The sequence below is a fragment of the Ranitomeya variabilis genome, chromosome 2 (assembly GCF_051348905.1).
Source record: "Ranitomeya variabilis isolate aRanVar5 chromosome 2, aRanVar5.hap1, whole genome shotgun sequence".
Taxonomy (NCBI): domain Eukaryota; kingdom Metazoa; phylum Chordata; class Amphibia; order Anura; family Dendrobatidae; genus Ranitomeya; species Ranitomeya variabilis.
In genome coordinates this window covers 454,724,090-454,743,004 of record NC_135233.1, presented here as the reverse complement: position 1 = coordinate 454,743,004, position 18,915 = coordinate 454,724,090, and the positions used below count along the sequence as shown (strand labels likewise).

The 18,915-nt window shown below is 42.3% G+C and overlaps 1 long non-coding RNA gene across 1 annotated transcript; it reads right to left on the bottom strand.

Moving 5' to 3' along the window:
- Positions 1–5,626: 5,626 nt before the first annotated feature.
- LOC143809580 (uncharacterized) lies at positions 5,627–14,575 on the bottom strand. The gene is made up of 3 exons (XR_013222347.1): positions 13,889–14,575; positions 13,028–13,193; positions 5,627–6,367 (listed from the first exon to the last, which is right to left on the bottom strand). It is a non-coding gene; the product is annotated as an uncharacterized LOC143809580 (long non-coding RNA).
- Positions 14,576–18,915: the final 4,340 nt, after the last annotated feature.

Below are 18,915 nucleotides of genomic sequence, written 5' to 3'. Positions count from 1 at the left end.
CAAAGCACAGATTTCCACTGGTCCAATGTCCATTCCTTGTGTTCTTTAGCCCAAACAAGTCTCTTCTGCTTGTTGCCTGTCCTTAGCAGTGGTTTTCTAGCAGCTATTTTACCATGAAGGCCTGCTGCACAAAGTCTCCTCTTAACAGTTGTTGTAGAGATGTGTCTGCTGCTAGAACTCTGTTTGGCATTGACCTGGTCTCTAATCTGAGCTGCTGTTAACCTGTGATTTCTGAGGCTGGTGACTCGGATAAACTTATCCTCAGAAGCAGAGGTGACTCTTGGTCTTCCTTTCCTGGGGCGGTCCTCATGTGAGCCAGTTTCTTTGTAGTACTTGATGGTTTTTGCCACTGCACTTGGGGACACTTTCAAAGTTTTCCCAATTTTTCAGACTGACTGACCTTCATTTCTTAAAGTAATGATGGCCACTCGTTTTTCTTTACTTAGCAGCTTTTTTCTTGCCATAATACAAATTCTAACAGTCTATTCAGTAGGACTATCAGCTGTGTATCCACCAGACTTCTGCACAACACAACTGATGGTCCGAACCCCATTTATAAGGCAAGAAAACCCACTTATTAAACCTGACAGGGCACACCTGTGAAGTGAAAACTATTCCCGGTGACTACCTCTTAAAGCTCATCAAGAGAATGCCAAGAGTGTGAAAAGCAGTCATCAAAGCAAAAGGTGGCTACCTTGAAGAACCTAGAATATAAAACATAATTTCGGTTGTTTCACACTTTTTTGTTAAGTATATAATTCCACATGTGTTAATTCATAGTTTTGATGCCTTCAGTGTGAATGTACAATTTTTATAGTCATGAAAATACAGAAAAATCTTTAAATGAGAAGGTGTGTCCAAACTTTTGGTCTGTACTGTATATATACTAGGATGTGGGGGGCCCCGTCCTAATATTGCACTGGGGCCCATTGAACTCTAGTTACGCCATTGAGTAAGGGGGTTAAAACCTTCAAAATAAGCAGCTTTTGGCTAACTGTACCTGGGCAGGTTTTGACCACAGCCTGACTGCATGATTTTACCCTAAAGGTTGTGTTCTTGGACTCGTCAATTGTAATTTCATGGACAGTCGTTTGGGACCATGGAAGGTTTTGGTAAATCTGAGGAGCCTGAAGTTTATAGCATGGTCTGCTTATTAATTCAGGTCACTAGTATTGCGGGAGGAATCAACCAGATTGAAATTGAGATGAAAGTCAGATCTTCTGAGTCATAGAGAAATTCTATGCAAACAGAATGTATTCTTATCTATAGGAGTCGTCATCGTTATCTGTCGGGTTTTCGCATCCTACAATGTTCCTTGTCTCACGAGAAGAATTGATTCTGCAGTCTACAGTAAACTATACATAGCACATTGTGACATCTTTCCTTTTTCATCAGAAAATGATGCAGCAAATACATAGCAACAACAACCTACAGTCAGTTCTTACTATTAAGATGTAGGACTGTATATTGACACATTGTGGGGGGGGGTGTAAATTTTGATATTTTCCACAATCTTGATTGCATCTTTGTAAACTGTGCTGCTTTTTCCGAGGTTTTGCATCTATGTATTATTATTATTATTATTATTATTATTATTTATTGTTATAGCGCCATTTATTCCATGGCGCTTTACATGTGAGGAGGGGTATACATAATAAAAACAAGTACAATAATCTTGAACAATACAAGTCACGACTGGCACAGGAGGAGAGAGGACCCTGCCCGCGAGGGCTAACAATCTACAAGGGATGGGTGAGGATACAGGAGGTGAGGATAGAGCTGGTCATACAGCGGTTTGGTCGATCGGTGGTTACTGCAGGTTGTAGGCTTGTCGGAAGAGGTGGGTCTTCAGGTTCTTTTATCTATTGGAACACACACTTTGAGTTTTTTAGGTCTTTTGAACCAGGTCCATTCCAAAATACACCTGAAAAATCGCTCAAAAAACAATTTGCAGGTCATGTTTTTTGCCTTTTGAGCGATTTTTTTTCAGCTTCAATGCCTGGTGGTAAAAAAACAAAAAAGTATCTGTCACTTCTTTGAAGCATCTCCTGATGGAAATCGCTCTGAACTATGCACCAACTGCAACAAACACTTCATGGAGTTAAAGGTTATGTGCAAAAAATGTCCGACCAAAGTCCACCTGAAAAAGTGCAAAAAAGCATTGGAAAAAGTGGACACAATGCACAGCAATGTTAAAATTACTTTTTGAAAACGCCGCTGCTGCGTGTGCTCGTAGCCACTGGCTATGGGCACACAGAGGGTTTTTTAGTATTTTTTTATAGCAGAAATTAACCAGAAACTCTTCAAAACTCAAAAATGTTAAGTTTCTGATTAATGCCTATGTGCACACCAAGTCCTTTTGCTGAGTTTTCAGAGCAGAATCTAAGGATCTATTCACTCAGTTTCTGCTTCAAAAACATAAACAGAACAGAAACGAAGAAAGAAAAAATAAGATAAAATAATGTATCATGCATTTTAATAAAGTTAGTTAAAGGAATAGTCTGTTATTTCTGCTAACTGCACCTTGTTTTTCGGTGAAGATTTCTGCCATCTTGTGGTCACAGCTGTAATAGCAGCAATTAGTTGTTACTGCTGCAGATTAATATATGTGAATTATTTTCTATGCATGCTGGATACATGGCATTACCAATTCTTTATAAATTCAGCCCCATTTAAGTGAATCCGTGTGGCCCTATGTACTGAATATTTGCAGCGTTGAACACTCAGTAATCAAACCTCAACCTGTTTTATTAAAGGAAAATCCTTTTATCATAGACATCCGGTGATTAATTCCCGATATCACAAGGGTAGACTAGTAAGACCATGTTCACATCACGCTGCTGCTGAGATAAAGCAGCTGGAGTCCCCAAACAGCACACTAGGATTCACAGAGGGCAGCACTTATTCAGTATTCACCACCCTGCCCCTGATATATCAACGTGCTAGCTGAAGTGCGTCATCTATGTTAGGGGACACTGAAGAGATCATTGCTGTAGCTGCCAGAGAAGATATATTCTGTCATTCATGGCTCAATAGTCTTCATAAGAAGACTATTCATGAAAATTATAGTCATTTATACATAGCATCTCTGTGTTCCCAATTTTTAGAATTAAATGAAGAACCTAAATTATTATGTGAGAAGAGGCTGCTAACACTGCTGTCCACCCTGTCTGTCTCATCTAATACTGGAGACACCATTGTGCAGAGGTAAGAAGAGGCTGCTCACACTGCTGTCCACCCTGTCTGTCTGATCTAATACTGGAGACACCAGGGAGCAGAGGTTAGAAGAGGCTGCTCACACTGCTGTCTACCCTGTCTATCTGATCTAGTACTGGAGACACCAGGGAGCAGAGGTTAGAAGAGGCTGCTCACACTGCTGTCTACCCTGTCTATCTGATCTAGTACTGGAGACACCAGGGTGCAGAGGTTAGAAGAGGCTGCTCACCCTGCTGTCCACTCTGTGTATCTGATCTAGTACTGGAGACACCAGGGTGCTGAGGTAAGAAGAGGCTGCTCACACTGCTGTCCACCCTGTGTATCTGATCTAGTACTGGAGATACCAGGGTGCTGAGGTAAGAAGAGGCTGCTCACACTGCTGTCCACCCTGTGTATCTGATCTAGTACTGGAGACACCAGGGGTGCTGAGGTAAGAAGAGGCTGCTCACACTGCTGTCCACCCTGTGTATCTGATCTAGTACCGGAGACACCAGGGTGCAGAGGTAAGAAGAGGCTGCTCACACTGCTGTCTACTCTGTGTATCTGAACTAATACTGGAGATACCAGGATTGGGGAGGTAAGAAGAGGCTGCTCACACTGCTGTCCACTCTGTGTATCTGATCTAATACTGGCGATACCAGTAGTGCTGAGGTAAGAAGAGGCTGCCCACACTGCTGTAAACCCTGCCTATCTGATCTAATACTGGAGATACCAGGGGTGCTGAGGTTAGAAGAGGCTGCTCACATTGCTGTCCACCCTGTGTATCTGATCTAGTACTGGAGACACTGGGGTGCAGAGGTAAGAAGAGGCTGCTCACACTGCTGTCCACCCTGTCTATCTGATCTAATACTGGAGATACCAGGGGTGCTGAGGTAAAGGTACCTTCACACTAAGCGACGCTGCAGTGATACAGACAACGATGCCGATCGCTGCAGCGTCGCTGTTTAGTCGTTGCCGAAGTCCCCTGGTAACCAGGGTAAACATCGGGTTACTAAGCGCAGGGCCGCGCTTAGTAACCCGATGTTTACCCTGGTTACCATTGTAAAAGTAAAAAAAAAAAACATACTCACATTCCGGTGCCCGGCGTCCACTTCCCTGCACTCCTCCTGCATCCTGTGTCAGCGCTGAACATCTCCGGCATCTCCCACAGAGCAGAGTGGTGATGTCACCGCTCTGCTTTACGGCCGGCACTTACACAGGATGCAGGAGGAGTGCAGGGAAGCGGACGCCGGGCACCGGAATGTGAGCATGTGTTTTTTTTTTTTACTTTTACAATGGTAACCAGGGTAAACATCGGGTTACTAAGCATGGCCCTGCGCTTAGTAACCCGATGTTTACCCTGGTTACCAGTGAAGACATCGCTGGATCGGTGTCACACACACCGATCCAGCGATGTCAGCGGGAGATCCAGCGACGAAATAAAGTTCTGGACTTTCAGCAACGACCAGCGATCTCACAGCGGGATCCTGATCGCTGCTGTGTGTCAAACACAACGATATCGCTATCCAGGACGCTGCAACGTCACGGATCGCTATCGTTATCGTTGTAAAGCCGCTTAGTGTGAAGGTACCTTTAGAAGAGGCTGTCCACACTGCTGTAAACCCTGCCTATCTGATCTAATACTGGAGATACCAGGGGTGCTGAGGTAAGAAGAGGCTGCCCACACTGCTGTAAACCCTGCCTATCTGATCTAATACTGGAGATACCAGGGGTGCTGAGGTAAGAAGAGGCTGCTCACACTGCTGTAAACCCTGCCTATCTGATCTAATACTGGAGACACCAGGGTGCAGAGGTAAGAAGAGGCTGCCCACACTGCTGTAATCCCTGCCTATCTGATCTAATACTGGAGATACCAGGGGTGCTGAGGTAAGAAGAGGCTGCTCACACTGCTGTGCACCGTGTCTATCTGACAATGGTGGGGATACCAGGTGTGCTGAGGTAAGAATAGGTCACTCATACTGCTATCTAATACTAATACTGGAACAGAGCTTTTTTCCACCTGGTCCATGTCCTACTATGAACCTGTCAGGTTGAGTGAGAGGTCACTTATCCTAGTTTTCGATGTTGCTTCTCAGTCTGATGAAAATTTGCTCTAGTATATAGTAACTAAGTGACATATGTCTCCAGGCTTGGACTGGCCCAAAGGTGAACAGGGGAATCCCCCAGTGGGCCCCTGTGCAGACACGGGCCCCCAATCCCAATATATGGGTAGTACATGGCATAATTTACATAATTTACTCTGTACAGAAAAAAATCAGCATCTCATCATTCATTAACCAAACTGCCCAGTTTATTATTTGAATTATGTCTCGGAGAATTCATTTAAGGAGTGTCCAAAAAGTGATCTCCTAAAGTATAGAGAGAACGTGTTGGAGATTTCGAATTTACGCTTGTGTTCAGTAAAGCTGAACTACTTTGGTGAGCGATTTTCTTCTTTTCTTTTTATTGGACCCACCTGAATACCCAACATTACATATATATGTGGCTGTACTCTAGATCCATATTTTACAGTTCCAAGATACAATGTTCATAGACTTCTGTGGGTCTATATTTTACCTCTGCGCCTGTTTCATTTTTTTACAGAGACTCAAAGGTTTTCTGTGGATTTCAGTATGGATACTTAGGCACTTGATTTTAATACGTGCTTATATGTATCTCATAGTGTGAAATGCTCTTCGTTATGGTCTACTGGTCCCCAGTGGAGGCTGCTTAGTTCCCAGTATGTGTCTGGTGCCCATAAGACCAAACTTCCGGCTTGTGCAAAGCGTTCTGTCAATCCGCGCTTGCTCTGGGCTCGATTATTCATTACTTTTGTTTGTGCGCTCACGGCTCATGGGAGCTTGACATTAATAACACAGATTACTGGGCTGTAAATGGAACGACAGCAAATGCATCTCAGATGGTAATACAGGAAAGAACATAATCAGGCATATACATCTGCTGAAGAAGGTGACACTTTATTACCAGAAATCCAGCATCTTTATTTATTTTTTAGCCACACATTCAGGATTCGCCTGATTTAGGATTTGGGAACTGTTTCTATAAAATCTATTAATGGTGATAATAAAGTTTCCTTGCATTATAGTGAACATATCGGTCAGGGTGAAGTCTTCGGATGTCACCGTTTACCATTCACAGCCATTATTGGAACCTACGACAAAACATAAATGGTGTTTTATTCTACAATATGTAATAGTCTCAGATACTTTACTTCGTGGCCTGCCATACATGTGCACAGCTGGCGAGTTTGGCTTTAATGTGACCGCAAAATCATGAACTTTTTTGGCGGCTGTAGTCAGCCACACTGTGGGTTGCCAGACTTAAAGGGAATCTATCAGTAGGATCAAACTTCCTAAGCCGTCTGGACGTGTAGGTCATAGGAAGCTGAATAAAATGATACCTTGATATCTGCGATCTGAACTTTTATTGTAGAGAAATATATGTTTTTCTTAATATGTAAATGAGCTGTTAAGATCTATGGGCAGGACATAGATCTCCCCGAGAATCCGCCTCCAGAGTTTATTTTAAATGAAAAGGAGAGCTACCAGTGTGCGACATGTCAGTCATTACATGTCTCACCATGTCCTTTCATTTATAATAGGCTCTTGGGGGGCAGATTCTTGGACAGATCTGTGTCCGGCCCATAGATCTTAGCAGCTCATTTAAAGGGAACCTGTCACCCCGTTTTTTCAATATGAGGTAAAAATAGTGTTCAATAGGGCCTGAGCTGTGCTGTACAATAGTGTCTTTATTATCCCCTGATTCCCCACCTTTGCTGCCAAAATACCTTAGTAAAGTCGCCGTTTTTGGCTGTCAATCACGCAGGTCTGGTCAAATGGGCGTGGTGAAATCGCTGTTTCTCCCCCACCTCTTGCTTTTCTTCCCGGCGTTGGCGTAGTGGTTCGCGGCTGCACATTACAGTCTCTTCACTGTAACCGCTGTGCAATACATACTGCGCATGCGCAACAGCCGAATGCACAAAAAAGAGCGCGATCTGTGCTATTCACCGGTTTATCGGTGGCTGCGGCCATCTTCCTGAGGCCGCGCGTGCGCAGGTGGAGTGCTCTGCTTCCCGGGGCTTCAGGAAAATGGCTACGGGATGCCGCGTGTGCGCAGATGGAGATCGCGGCGGCCATTTTCCTGAAGCCCCGGGAAGCAGAGCACTCCATTGCGCACGCGCAGCCTCAGGAAGATGGCCGCCGACACCGATAAATCGGTGAATAGAACAGATCGCGCTCTTCTTTGTGCTGTTGCGCAGTGCATTCGGCTGTTGCGCATGTGCAGTATGTATTGCACAGCGGTGCGTGATTGACAGCCAAAAACGGCGACTTTACTAAGGTATTTTGGCAGCAAAGGTGGGGAATCGGGATAATAAAGGCACTATTGTACAGCACAGCTCAGGCCCTATTAAACACTATTTTTACCTCATATTGAAAAAACGGGGTGACAGGTTCCCTTTAAATATTAATAATAAAAAATTGGATTTCTCTGGAATTAAACACCGGATTGTCAATATCAAGGTATCATTTTATTCCACTTTTTATGGCCTTAATGCCTGTATAGATGGCTTAGGAGGGTTGATCCTACTGACTGAGTTCCTTTAAAGCCCCCATACATGATAGATGAGCCCTTCAATTTTGGCAGAATTGTCCGCCCATCTAATCCATATGGGGAACACCAGAATTTGAACAGTTGATCCTTTTGTTTTCAGGTTAGATAAGTCACTGCCAGACTCCTCTGGCAGTGTCTTTCTCCTCTCTCCCCTTTGAAAACATATCAACACTTGGCCGAGTGCTCTCATTTATGAGGGATTGAGGAGAGATCGATCTCTGCTGATTGACAGCTATTCAGCCGACAGTCATCTCATGGGCCATCTTCAGAGTTTGAGGTTATAATCTGGGCTGGAATTGAATCCATAGCCAGACTAAAGGCACCTATACACATTAGAAAATAGTTGGCTGAACTTGCAGGAATAATCTCTTAGAAAACATGACTATGTGGGAGTCTGGTGAAATAGCGGCTGGACGAATGATTGTACCATCCACTGCTTTCTATGCATGTGCAACAAAGCTACAAAAGTGCAGATGGTGCAGATAGCACTGCAATAGGAGCTGGGCTGCAGTACCAGAGAATGGCCATTATGCAGTGTACTGAGCTGTTGTGTTCCGCTTCATGCACTATTTTGGCCGCCTCTGGAACTAAAAACAGCTGATCACTAGGGAGCCGGATTTCTACCAAACTGATATTGAGGACCTATCCGTCAGATATGTCAACAATATACTAATCCTACATTTTTTATATATATATATATATATATATATATATATATATACAGTGGGGCAAAAAAGTATTTAGTCAGTCAGCAATAGTGCAAGTTCCACCGCTTAAAAAGATGAGAGGCGTCTGTAATTTACATCATAGGTAGACCTCAACTATGGGAGACAAACTGAGAAAAAAAAATCCAGAAAATCACATTGTCTGTTTTTTTATCATTTTATTTGCATATTATGGTGGAAAATAAGTATTTGGTCAGAAACAAACAATCAAGATTTCTGGCTCTCACAGACCTGTAACTTCTTCTTTAAGAGTCTCCTCTTTCCTCCACTCATTACCTGTAGTAATGGCACCTGTTTAAACTTGTTATCAGTATAAAAAGACACCTGTGCACACCCTCAAACAGTCTGACTCCAAACTCCACTATGGTGAAGACCAAAGAGCTGTCAAAGGACACCAGAAACAAAATTGTAGCCCTGCACCAGCCTGGGAAGACTGAATCTGCAATAGCCAACCAGCTTGGAGTGAAGAAATCAACAGTGGGAGCAATAATTAGAAAATGGAAGACATTCAAGACCACTGATAATCTCCCTCGATCTGGGGCTCCACGCAAAATCCCACCCCGTGGGGTCAGAATGATCACAAGAACGGTGAGCAAAAATCCCAGAACCACGCGGGGGGACCTAGTGAATGAACTGCAGAGAGCTGGGACCAATGTAACAAGGCCTACCATAAGTAACACACTACGCCACCATGGACTCAGATCCTGCAGTGCCAGATGTGTCCCACTGCTTAAGCCAGTACATGTCCGGGCCCGTCTGAAGTTTGCTAGAGAGCATTTGGATGATCCAGAGGAGTTTTGGGAGAATGTCCTATGGTCTGATGAAACCAAACAGGAACTGTTTGGCAGAAACACAACTTGTCGTGTTTGGAGGAAAAAGAATACTGAGTTGCATCCATTCAACACCATACCTACTGTAAAGCATGGTGGTGGAAACATCATGCTTTGGGGCTGTTTCTCTGCAAAGGGGCCAGGACGACTGATCCGGGTACATGAAAGATTGAATGGGGCCATGTATCGTGAGATTTTGAGTGCAAACCTCCTTCCATCAGCAAGGGCATTGAAGATGAAACGTGGCTGGGTCTTTCAACATGACAATGATCCAAAGCACACCGCCAGGGCAACGAAGGAGTGGCTTCGTAAGAAGCATTTCAAGGTCCTGGAGTGGCCTAGCCAGTCTCCAGATCTCAACCCTATAGAAAACCTTTGGAGGGAGTTGAAAGTCCGTGTTGCCAAGCGAAAAGCCAAAAACATCACTGCTCTAGAGGAGATCTGCATGGAGGAATGGGCCAACATACCAACAACAGTGTGTGGCAACCTTGTGAAGACTTACAGAAAATGTTTCACCTCTGTCATTGCCAACAAAGGATGTATTACAAAGTATTGAGATGAAATTTTGTTTCTAACCAAATACTTATTTTCCACCATAATATGCAAATAAAATGATAAAAAAACAGACAATGTGATTTTCTGGATTTTTGTTTCTCAGTTTGTCTCCCATAGTTGAGGTGTACCTATGATGTAAATTACAGACGCCTCTCATCTTTTTAAGTGGTGGAACTTGCACTATTGCTGACTGACTAAATACTTTTTTGCCCCACTGTATATATATATATATATATATATATATATATGCTATTATATGCAATGCAATGTAATATACTATACTTAAAGAGGCTTTATAACCATCAAGCTCATTGCCTCCCAGTGAAAATAGTCTAATTGAATTGTTTTGAATGTTCATCTGCCACTTTTCCCAACAATAGGAACAGAATAACCGGTCTCAGGAGCGCAAAAGGAGAACACAGACACCAGTTAGGGTAAAACCACAACGCGTTTCAATGGCGTACGCCATCTTCTTCAGGTGGATATTCTGTTCCTGTTATCAGTTTTTCTCCCCCATTGTGGGGTATCCGGCTGGAGCTGCGGGGACCTGCACACTTATTTCCTCCTCATTGGGACGGCCGCTAGCGCTCCTTCTACAAACCGCCATTTGTTGTTTTACACTTTTGCCAACAATGACATTTGTAACCCTTTTTATTAAAAGGGGCCCATCACACCATTCTTAGGGGCATTTACACCATTAGGAGCCACAAAAATCATGTCCCAACACATTAAAGAAGCCCTCCCATCAAAGTTTGTATCTTCTTAATATATTGCAATCATCATATTATTTAGCACTGTCTACTTACAATTGCTCATTTTGCCTTTCTACCCAGATAATTCTTCTCTTTTCTCTCCTCTGTGTAGAAACAGGAAGTCATTGGTCCCTGCAGAAATCATTCCCCTCCTTCATCTCCTGACCGAGCTGACCCTCCTCCCTCCTGCCAGGGACTTTTGCATTGACTCATACAGGGAAAATTGACCTCCTGTTTGTACATAGATCTTAGAAAGATTCAGGTAGTCAGTTTTTAATCGTGTAATGTCATAGACCTATTGGGAAAGAGAAGAATTAGCTGGGTAGAAAGGTAAAATGAGCAATTGTAAGTACACAGCGCTATATAATATGACTGTGATATATTAAGAGTATTAAAATTAAAAATGTATGGAGATTGGATAATGATTACTGATTTCTATAATAAATGATATTAGAGTGCTATGTGCAAAAAGAAAAAAAAGAGCATGAACCGCACATCCCAAAATCATACGTTGATCTAAAGCCGCTAGGCAAAAATTCATCAAGATCAACGTATGATTTTGGGATGTGCGGTTCATGCTCTTTTTTTTTTTTTTTTTCTTTTTGCACATAGAATGATATTAGAGTGTTGGGAGAGCCTGGATATACAGTACCTAGACAGTTACATTAAACTCAGCAAACTCTATGAGGACTACAGTTTATTAAAGGCGCATTTCCATGTTTTCAAGTTGTTTTTCTGCCGTTTTTGATGCCAAAGAAAGGAACAGATTATAAAAGGTGACCTCGTCTAATGGAAGGACTGAGACTTCTATTTTAAAATCAACTCTTGGCTTTGGATATAAAAACTGTATAAAAATAAATTCCGACCTTGTGAGCACAGTCCTTATCAGTGCCAACACCTGAGACTCTTTCTCTGCTCCGTTCGTTCTTATCTATTGTCCCCGTCTTTCCTAGGAATTAGTCTATTCTTACTTTTTTCTGCAGTGACGGAAATTGGTTGTTGGAGCGATTAATATACTGTATAGCTAATAAGCAAGTGTACGGTAGAGAAGAAGGGATGCGGTATGCTAACCCCTGAATGACACCGCGACACAGAGATTCCCCTCTCACCCTCTTTTCTCATTCCCGTGTTTAATGTTTAAGTCAATATATTTGAAAAACTTCCCTTTTTGTTTGGGGAGTGGATTAGAAAGAAACAGAAATTTTGCATTTTTTTTTCATTTTTTTCCCCACTATGTGGTATAAGAAAATGCCAGGTTCTCTCTCTGAATGATGACTGCATGAGTCAGCTAGGGAAGCTGAGCAGTCTGTGTGTTGGAGCCACAGAATAAGGTGTGAAAGCTGCAGAATGTTCAATGTGAACTGTGCCCAGACTTGAACACTTCTGTTTGGTGATGGTAGCTGCTGGAGCTCGGGCTGAAGGTGATACCAAGAGTGGTAGGACCCTACTTCTTCTGTGCATCAAGTTTTTTCCAGGAGAAATTCCTGTCATCTGTTCAGGTGATCCTGCACTGACATTTATGTGCCTTCTGAATGAACTGATTATTTGTTGTGACATCCTTGTGTCAGGCAGTCTTTTGTTTCGAGTCTCTTGGAGTTTTGAAAGTGACTCCATGAAAGCAATAAAACTACACGTTTGGACCGAACCGCATTGCCTGTGCGAACGCTACCTAATGCCTACCCAAGAGCGTGAATCCCTACTATACATATATAAAAATATTAATAGATTACTGTGCATTCATTTTTTGGGGGGAAAAACGGTATGAACAAAAAACAGCAATTCTGCCACTGCTTATCTTACCAGAATTTACTGAATTCTGTAGGTCAATTAACAGTTGGGATTGACTCATTATGGACAAGGCAATATTAATTATATGTGTTTTCGTGTAGATAAAGCAAACGGTAAGGGAAAAAAAATCCTAAAATATTAGGGGCCCCAGCTGTCATGAGTCATGACTATGCATTGGCTGACCGATAAAACCCACTTCTTTTGTTTAACCACTTAGACACTGCATTTGCTATTGACCTAGTCCTCTAAGGGGTTACACAATGGGGACTAGAGTTACTGTGTCCATGCACATTTATTACATGTTCTATATATCTATGTTTTACAACTAAAAAAAACAGAAAAATGTAGCACCAGCCACTATAAAGATGAGACAGTGTACGATAATAATAATAAATTGTCAGGCAAGTTCCGAATTACCAAAACGGGCAGTAGATTAATACATAGGAGCTGATCAATGCTATCTTCTCACTTTTACTAGTGAATAAAGTGAAGCACACGCTGTTTTTTTCACATAAAAAGCAAAATATTTAACATTCAAAGAAGATTTTACTTTTAGTCCTTGAGCTGACCGCCCGGTCCCTCTGTCTTCTGTTTTTATACCAGTTGGTAACTTGGGTAGGACGCAATCCAGTCATGAAGGAAAGATGCCTCTTTTGTGCAGGGCTGGGATATGGATTTCGGAGATAGCATTCTCTTAGCAGTTTTCGGGTGTTTTCCTAGCAAAAAAAAAATAAACAGGAAGCTAAAACCTCTCAATTTGCCTGATACCTGCTTTCTGCCTTCACATTTCAATGTTCCTGATCCCTGGTTTCTGCCTCCACATCTCAATGTTCCTGACCCCTGGTTTCTGCCTCCACAGCTCAATGTTCCTGACCCCTGGTTTCTGCCTCCACAGCTCAATGTTCCTGACCCATGGTTTCAGTCTCCTCAACTCAACGTTCCTGACCCTTGGTTTCAGTCTCCTCAATTCAACGTTCCTGACCCTGGTTTCAGCTTGACCATCTCATAGTTCTTGACCCTTGGTTTCAACCTCCACGTTTCAGTGTTCCTGTCCCCTGGTTTTAGCCTCCACTGCTCTATGTTCCTGACCCCTGGTTTCAGCTTGACCATCTCATTGAAACCAAGGGTCAAGAACAATCTCCACATTTTTATGTTCCTGACCCCTGGTTTCAGCCTGCACGTTTGAATGTTCCTGAGACCTGGTTTCAGCCTCCAAATCTCAATGTTCCTGACCCCTGGTTTCAACCTTCAAATCTCAATGTTCTTGACCCCATTGTTTCATCCTCCAAATCTCAGTGCTCCTGACCCCTGGTTTCAGCCTCCACAGCTACACGTTCCTGGCCCCTAATTTCAGCCTCCACAGTAATTTCATAGCCCACATAATAAATTTGTCCTATTTTCTTTACCTTACCTTCAAGCAGTGTGCGGTCCTGTTCGTTTCTTCGCTCTTAGCTGCTTTGATCGTGGACCTTTCCTCAATGGGTGGAGGAGAAAAGTTGAACTTTGTCTCCTTTATAGAATGTATATTTGATAAATGTGGTGGGAGAGACCACAGAAAGAGAGCGAGGTGATCCATTTCTCCCACAGCTTGCAATGTAGAGCAGATTTGAGAGATTTGCCCTGGAGAGAACAGAGACACATGGGGAAAGGGCAGAGCCATATAGAAAAATGCAAGTCAAATACTACGATCAAAAGAAATATAAGAAAAATATCAGAATGAGAGCAGAGATTGTGTGAGCACCAGGGCTACGAGGGGAAGATTACAGACTGAGACCGGTAATTGAAGGTCTCGTCCCAGTCTGCGGTGAAATCTCATAAAGGAAAGAGGTAACGAAGATGAAAACCAAAGAACAACTTATTGGATTAGCACAAATCAGGAGAGGGTGGAATATGGCGAGGTTCGTCAGATGATGTGGAGTCCAAGTTTATGAAGAACTGTATGTTGTTTGATGTATTGCGTGAGTTTTTACAATGCAGTAGGATTCTGTGTCATCAGATAAATCATTTATAGAATAAAATATCATTTTAGGAACCTAAACAGAAGAACTGTACATTATGTGTAATACATATGAAGAGATAAAGAATGAGAAAATACAACCAAATGCAATGTCCTAAGAAATCTCTACAAATGCAGAAACATTTTACCTGTCCTTGACCATGTACAGAATGATAAAGATGATGCAAAATAAGGATATTCTCTGATATTTTGCACCGTCCGTTAAACCCTACATTGATCTAGAACCAAGAAAATACTTTGTATTACAAAACAGATGTAAAAAGGGATATTCATCCTGGACTGTGTCGTGAGGAATCCTAAAAGTGTGTGTAACGTGCACACTATTAGGATTCCACCCCGTTTGTCATTTTTAATGGTTGTCTCGTGGCAGCTTTTTTTGCGATTTGAATACTTGTGGTCATGTTCTGACTAGCTTCTGTGCCTGCGGCATGTGTCTACAAGTATGCAAATCACATATGAGAAGTCAAGTGATGACTGGTCAAACCAAGGAGAATCCTATCAGTGTGCATATTACACACTCTTATTATTTGGCATCATACAGCCCCTGACGAAAATCATGTCTGGCCCAGAAATGCTCTTTAAAATACTGTCACAGTAAGGCTTAGTACCAGACTTAAAGGGTTGTTAGAACAGATAGTCCAGTTCTAAACCCTAACCATGACATACAAAGCCATCCACAACCTGTCTCCTCCGTACATCTGTGACCTTGTCTCCCGGTACTTAGCTACACGCAACCTCCGATCCTCACAAGATGACCTTCTCTACTCACCTCTTCCAACAATCACATACAGGATTGCTTCCATGCATCCCCCTACTTTGGAACTTTCTCAACACAAATTTCATCAAACTATAGGCAATCATTCTCTTCCCCCAATCAGGTGGTCAATCAGTCCTGCCGAAATAAGTTCAGATGGTTTTAGTTTAATGTGTATTGGGAACTTAGGAGGCCAAGCCCAAATCCTGATAAACAGCCCCAAAGGCATCGCTAGGATGTTAGATCCAAGGCTTGTGCCTTGATCATGAGTATAGTGCCCCGACCTCTTCTGTCTTACATATCACAGCGCAGTAAGTCAGTATAAGCAGTGGGCTGGTGACCTGTGATGCTGCCGCTCAATATTCCTTGCTCCCACACAGGATGTTCACCACTCCCTGAGGAAGCATTGCGAAACGTGCATGGAGGGTGAAGTGGAAAATGAGCCGTGCACTTTGATACTGTGGCTTTGTAGTCATTTTATTATTTTTATATCAATGTGACTATTTATGCATCAACTTCTTATACTTTTAGGTAATTTATTCTCAGTATTCCATCATTCATTATGAATTTAACTCTATATTATTTATTCTATTATGAATGAAGCGCTGCATTTTGTATTGTGCACTGGCGCTTTGTTTTATTTACACATTTATATTTTTGCACTCTGCATTTTTTTGTCAATTAAATTCACAGATCGGATATCACGAACCAAGCGCATGTTTTGATCATTTACAAGGTCTATAAGATTTTCTATTTGATTAATTATTTCTCCTGGTTTCTGGGTCACTCCTTACTATATATTTACATCATAACTTTTGCACTATACTCCTCCAGCCTCATTTATTTTATCTTGTCTGTCTTGTCGTATATTGTTTTAATTAATGTGTCTTGTCCATTTTGATCTCAATAAAGATATTTTAAAATGTAATTATTGGTCTTGTGCTAGATTTTTAGGTGTTATTATGGTTCTTTATATTTCCAGCTGACTTGGTCACTAGTCCATCATTTATGCCATTACCCTTTTTTTTGTAGGTTCTCATATGTTATCAGCTCTAGTAGGAAGCCCCATCCCTGTATTCTGTGGTTGGTCTACAAATGATGATATGTGGACTGGAGATAACAACTACAACATTATTAATACTGCGAGTCATGGCTGTAAGTTATCTGGAAAGAATAGGACTTCAACCTACTCGGATCAATGATCACCAAAGATACACAGAAGAATAGTTATGGGCAAATCAACAATGAAGCCACTGGACAAGATCTTCAAATCGAGGAACATATCATTGCCGACGAAGACACAGTTCGTACATAGTTTGTTCTTTTCTGTAGTAACATATGAATGTTATTACACAACCTGCACGATAAAGAAACCAGACAAAAGAAGAATCAACGCCGTCGAACTGTGGAGAAGGACCTTATCGACACCATGGATGGCAAGAAGAACAAACAAATCAAGCCAGACATGTCACTGGAAGCAAGGATCACCAAGCTATGACTTGTCTACTTTGGACACAGCATATGAAGAAAGTGATCACTGGAGAAAGACATCATGGTCGTAAGAATAGAAGAAACAAGGCAAGAGGAAGACCGGCAACCCAATGGCTTGATACTATCAAGATAATGGCGAAGACCCTGGTGGACTTATCTAGGCTTGTACAAGATCGATTCCTGCAGATCATTCAGCCATCAAGTCACCATGGCTCGAGACCAAGCCGAAGGCTGTTAAAATATATATACATATATCTGGCATGTGGTTACTTTCCCGCCTGCTCTAGTAACAGCATTACGCAGGATGGGTGTGCTGGACAGATTGTATGAGTTACAGTGTCAGGCATGACAGGGTGATCTAGTTATTATGGTCACAGACTATTAGTTAAAGGACACTGGATGTCTGATTAATTTTGTCATAAATCTATTAGAGAGATCCTGTTAAGAGATAAATCTCTTACTTATGGCTAATCGGGATAACTGTTGATTTGATCAGAGGACCGGGTGGCATAATCTGTTGTTTCTATCCCCCCTTAGGGAGAGAGGCGTGGGCACTAAAGCAGCTCATGGTATTAATAATCTGAATTAATGTTATAATGCAATAAGAGCTTAATGACAGAGAGAAGGACATTGTGTCCGTACAGAAGACCACATAAAGGGAACGGCATCTGAAGAACTATTTTTTTGTCAATGTATCTTCAAGTTTCTGTTCCTATTCTTACAATGACTTAAAAAAAAACTTTTGCAGAAGTCAAACTTTCTAAATCAGCAGACTCTCCTCTTTCTCCTCAGCTGTAATCGATGAGGTTGTCCCATCAGGTCGTCACTGTCTATAAGCCTCGTTAGACTCAGTCTGAATTTCACAGGTCAGCAGAAGAAGGTGGCACCCAAATTGTTTACCCTGGTCCAGAGACATGCCTGGTTCTGGTTCACTAGCAAAACCAGGAACAGTCACGCTCTTGTACACGGTTGAGTCTAGATAATTGAAGAATCCTCTGAAGCAGCATTTTCTCTCATGTGTCACGGGAGGCTACGATGAATGACAAGGCTCTCTTCACCACTTCATTGGTAAGTTCCATTGTTCTGGTCCATCTTCAGGAGCAGAAGAATGAAAATATGGAAGTGATTTATCCTTCAAATAACAGATAAAGGTCTCACAGACCCCCGGAACATTTAATGGGTTGTTTAGGACTTGGGTATTGATGGGTCATCAAAGTCAGATTGATGGTGGACGACAGTGACACTGGGAGCCCGAAGTGTATGGAACAGCACAGCTCTACACTGTGTGGTAGCTTTTCTCGAGCGCTTCAGCTCAGCTCCCGCTCATTTTACCGGTCTGAAATATCTCAGTCTCGGACAATCCCTGTGATTGGCTAGTCAAATTTCTATTCTGGGGTTCAGCATTTCACACAACAAAATAGTGATGCAAGAAGCTTTAACCAGTTTTGGGGGCAAAATCTGCAACTCCATCGACTGCCATGGCATCCTGACGCGCGTCTCTGATGTCACTCTCTGGAGTCATGTAAGCAAGCTCTGGCGGCAGAATGCTGAGTATTGCACTGGTTGGTTTTCATACTGGTATTGTGGATTGTGTCATAGTTTCTGTTATTTATTCACCAGGACAAACTCAACTTTACTATCCCGCAGTTGCAGTACTGCTACATCAAGCCCTGCTGCACAGCTCTGCTATTCCGTACTTCCAGCACTGCTGTATATCTCTGCTATTCTGCGGTTATTGCACTGCTACATCCCTCTGCGCTTTTCAATTCTGATATTCTGTGGTTCAGGCACTGCTATAAAGTCAAAATGCTTCTGCTTCTTCACTTATCCTCCTCTGCTATATCAGTCCTCACTGCCGCAGTTGTGATACATCGGTTCAGCATCACCGCTATAGCCAATCCTCCATCCTGCCGCACCAGCGGCCACGGTCCGTGCTGTTTTAGAACTGCTCATCGGGACCAAAAACTACAAGGATCCACCTTACCAGACGGGACACTAAGACATGATTACACAAAAGGAGGAATTGGAAGATTTCCAACATATATTACTAAAAAATTCATGCCCACTAGGCTCTAATCGGCATTTTCTGACAAACCATCATGGAAAGGTGGAAGTCATCAAACCATAATGAAAAAAAAAACAATAGTGTTAAAAATGAAGTCATAAAACTAATGAA